Genomic DNA, 5,000 nt, shown 5'->3' on the forward strand with positions numbered 1-5,000 from the left:
TAATTCTGTTAAATTTATACATATTTACTTTTTATCCAGATATATAATGCTGTCAAATTATACACGACATACATCAATTTAGTCCTCATTAACACTGATTTCTTAAGAGATTGGCTTCAAAGAACAATTCTTTTCTCATTGAAGTCAATCCGTTAATCGGTTCTGACAACTATATTGTCACAGATTGTATCATCGAAACAAATATACTTGTTCGGACGTAAACGATACCGATAATCGACCCATTTTTAGCGAAGTATCTTCTCGAATGTTATCGCCGACATTGATGCAATCATTTGTATCTGATAAAGCGTTAATACAATTTTCCCTCTTATCCTATCCTTTATTTAATTTGATTTATCCGTATATCATCTTTATAAGTCATAGTAATTTATTTCACAGAAAAGAAATATTCTTTATAGAGTGGACGATAATACATTTCTTTTGACGATTGTGTATTACAACAGGAAATTTACAGTAAATTGAGTTCACAATTTAGCGTCGCTTCCCATCTCTAATATCTTCTTATATTTCGCAATATAAAGTCGAAAATATTTTATGATATTAATGTCCATTTCCTGTTACTAAACATTAGTAATATGGGCTTGTAAGGAGAGTCCAACATCAACAACTCTGGTATAAGTTTAGTCTTTTGTTTAAATAATGGTAATGGCAATTCCAGATATCATTTTACGGCTTAGTTGAAGCTATATCTCTGAAAGGGAAACGTATATTGATAATATTAGATTTTCATCAAGTTCAAATTTCAGGGTTACAACATAGTTGGTTGTTTTTGTTGCTGTTGTTGTTCAACCCAACATCAGTTGTGATCATACAGATTTAAAATCAAAGCGTTCCAACTATGACCAGCTCTTCGTTCTGTATATTTATAATCTCTAATGTGTCCATCTGCGTTTCTTACGCAATAAGATGCCGTTTGAGAGAATAACGGCAATTACTTACAGATCAATCAACTGTATAGCAGTTTCCTTATTTGCTCTGGATTATATCGATATCAATGGTCAACATTTAAATCATGATTTTATGGATAAAATGCCATTTTTCTACCACAGTTTCCATAAGGGATAGATGTCGGTATATAAACGCTCTTGAATGTGTAGAAATTCCTTTGCTAATTGCTACAGCACCAACACAATCGTCTGTATTCACGAAACACTCAACACGTAATGTTAGAATAGATTCAGTGTTCTCTGTCTAAATTCAAACTGATTTAACTTTAAAAAATCATAACTTCTCGAAGTAGCTGCTAAGAATAAACTAAGTATATTCTTCTAGGTATAAAACAATATATGAAGCGTATTTTTGTGTACGTAATTAGGCATTGATAAAATATTGAATCAATTTTAAAACATCCTTTCGTCTTGTTCAGGTTTTCCATTATTTTTTTTCGTATCAGTTTTGTGTAAATTGCCATGAAACTGATAATTGAGTGAGTACAGGCATGCTTAATGGAGTGAGCAATAAATAAAAAAAGGAAGATAGAATTTTAAAATATCAATTAATTTATATTACCATTGTAATGAAGAGAGGAATGCATAAGGTGAGGAACTAATGCTAATCAACTTTACTCAAGGGTGGAAAACAGCAACGCTGGAATTTAATTCGCTTAGCATATAATGATTACGCATGCAGTAAGGGGTTGCAAGTGAAGGCGCATGGCTCAGTGGTTAGAGCGTCGAGCTTACGATCGTCAGGTTGTGAGTTCGATTCTCTGAACCGGGCTGTGTGTAGTGTTCTTGAGCAAGACACTTTATTTCACGTTGCTCCAGTTAACTAAGCTGTAGAAATGAGTTGCGATGTCACTAGTGCCAAGCTGTATCGGCCCCTTTGCCTTTACCTTCGATATCATCAGTGGTGCGGAGAGAGGAGGCTGTTATGCATGGGCGACTGCTAGCCTTCCACAAAAAACCTTGCCAGGACTTGTGCCTCGGAGGGTAACTTTCTAGGTGCGATCCCATGGTAATTCGTGACCGAAGAGGGTTTCCTCCTAAGGGGTTGGAAACATTAACTCATGATCTAGTATGAATTCGATTTCATATATTTCTCATGCTTTTACTAAAAAAAATAGTTGTTTATTTCCGTGGACTATTTATTTAATATAGAATACTACTCTTATATCATTCTTACTTGGTTTCTATCACGTGATCTGTTAATGCGTATTTATCTACAAAAACTAACTCAAACTACCTGACTTTATAATCCTATAATTTCTTCGTCTCCATTAAATGTGATTTAGATTGGTAAATTTTAAGATATCTATAAATCACTAAAGATATTATTAAAGACGTTATTTTTTTATATATTGTTTCTTATATTCCATGCCAACTATATTTTTCGTTTGTATATTTTGAGGTTTCTAGATGTTAAGTTTAATGTATAAATAATTCATCTATATTTAGAAGGTTTTACTGTAGCTTTAAAATGCTTGTATTCACTGAATATTTAGCTTTTGCTCTCTCGAGGAAAACGTTCTCGTTTAACCATCCATCTACGTCTGCTTTGATCGACCAGACATATAACCGAATACATTCCAACCATGACTAACCCGATTTTTGTTGTTTGTCTTACTATTGCTGTTCCTGCGTGTTGTTTACTGCCAAGTCTGCGTTGATTAAACAGAAGACCTAAAGGTTCACTTTCTCCTTTCAGGATTATTTCATTCTGGCAGAATCATTAGCATGCCAGGTGAGATGCTTTGCGGTATTTTGTCTGCCGCTACGTTCTGAGTTCGAATTCCGCCGAGGTCGACTTTGCCTTTCATTCTTTCAGGGTCGATTAAATAAGTACCAGTTACGCACTGGGGTCGATGTAATCGACTTAATCCGTTTGTCTGTCCTTGTTTGTCCTCTCTGTGTTTAGCCCCTTGTGGGCAGTAAAGAAATAGGTACGCGCGTCTGTGGAGTACTCAGCCACTTGCACGTTAATGTTATGAGCAGGCTGTTCCGTTGATCAAACCTGGAACTCTCGTCTCTTAACCAACAGACTTACACCAACCAATGTGCCCCACCTTTTTAAAGAAAGGTATAGAAAACTGTTGACTATTGTGGGTGTTACGTTCCAAAATAACCCGCGATAAATGAAAATCCGCGAAGCAGAAACATCATCATCATCCTCCTCATCATCATCATCATTTAACGTCCGCTTTCCTTGCTAGCATGGGTTAGAGAATTTGACTGGGGACTGGCGAACCAGATGTCTGCGCCAGGCTCCAGACTGCGCCAGGCTCCAGAACAGTACTGTATATTTTAAAATTATTTTCATAATTTACATATACATTTATTTTATTATAAATGCAAAACAACACCACGGAGGAATCGATGTAAGCTTAAATAATAAACCGTGATAGATGAACCGCGCTATGACGAGGGACCTCTGTATTGTATAATCCGTCATACATGTAGTTGAGTTGCTATTTCTAGCAGGGGGATTGATTGTGCATCAGGTTCCACAGAAGCTCGCTTTGATTCATTGATCAGTAAATGTAACTACTCGGCCACCATTTTGTTTTTCTCTGTGTGTTCGTATTTATTCAGTTTACGTTGGTCTGTGTATCTAGAAATGGTATGGTGTCTCGTCTCATATGGTTAGATAAACACATTACACGTTCGTATGTATTTATAACTCTTGTTTTTATTTTTTTCGTGCATTTAGTTATTGATTAAGTATCGATCTAATTCAATGAGGGATCGTGTTTCTACGTTCTCTTCTTTCCAAACATAACATTTCTTTTATTTATTATTTATTCATTTATTTATTTTTGCTCCACCTTTTTCTCTTTGTCTTCCTCTTCTTCTCCTCCTCCTCATACGCCACCTCCACCTCTATTTCATGCTCTTACGCCTACGACTACACCACCACCACTACCACCACCACTACCATTATTACTACTAATACTTCTAATGCTACTTTCGCTACTACTACCGTCACCACCACCACCACCACCACCACCACCACCAATACTACTACTAATACTACTAATGCTACTTTCGCTACTACACCCATCACCACCACCACCACTCTCACGGTCACTACTACTACTACCACCACTACCTCAACCATCACCTATACCACCAACACCACTACAACCACCACTATCACCACCATCACGACACTACCAATGTCATCGTCACCAATACTAGTATTAATACTACCACTACTACCACCAACACTGTTACTACTACTACTTCTACTACTACCACCACCACTACCACCACCAGCACCACTACCACCACCACCTACACTACTACTACTACTACTACTACTATTACTACTACTACTACTACTACTACTAAAACTACTACTACTACTACTACTACTACTACTACTACTACTACTACTAATGCCACTGCTGGTGTTGCATGTTTATTTCTTGAATAGATTCCCCTCCTGCAGCCCTTTAGTTTCCATGATTGATCTTTTATCTTCTACTTGTTTGTTCCAGTCATTAGGTTGCGGCCAAGCTGGGGTACTGCTCTGAAGAAATTTTAGTCGAATGAATAGAGCCCATACTATCTTTGGGACTTATTGTTTCTAAGCCTAGTACTTATTCTATCGGTCTGTTTTGACGAACCGCTACGTTTCAGGGACTTAAACAAAGATATATCGGGGATGTACACAGACACACATATGCATTTGGGATTTTTTGCGGAGGGTGAAAGTGGTAACAAGAACACGACAGTGAGAACAAGGCAGTAAAAACAAACGGTGAGGGCTGTTAGGCCAAGACGATAGAAAAATTATTATGAACGCTAGGAAGACGAGCTTATGAGAGGAGACAGGTATAAGGAAATGGGCAGAAAGAGAGATTCCCTTTCTTCACATGTCAGCAACGAGAGAGTCAAGGAGGAAGAATGAGAGAGAAGGAACTGTGAAGAGGAGATCAGAATAGGGAAGGGTGGGAGATAAAATTAGAAAGGATGAAGAACAAGAGAGGGAGAGGGATAGACAGAGAAGAGATAATAGAGATAGAAGAGTGCGCATCG

Source organism: Octopus sinensis, linkage group LG1 (assembly GCF_006345805.1).
Source record: "Octopus sinensis linkage group LG1, ASM634580v1, whole genome shotgun sequence".
Classification (NCBI taxonomy): domain Eukaryota; kingdom Metazoa; phylum Mollusca; class Cephalopoda; order Octopoda; family Octopodidae; genus Octopus; species Octopus sinensis.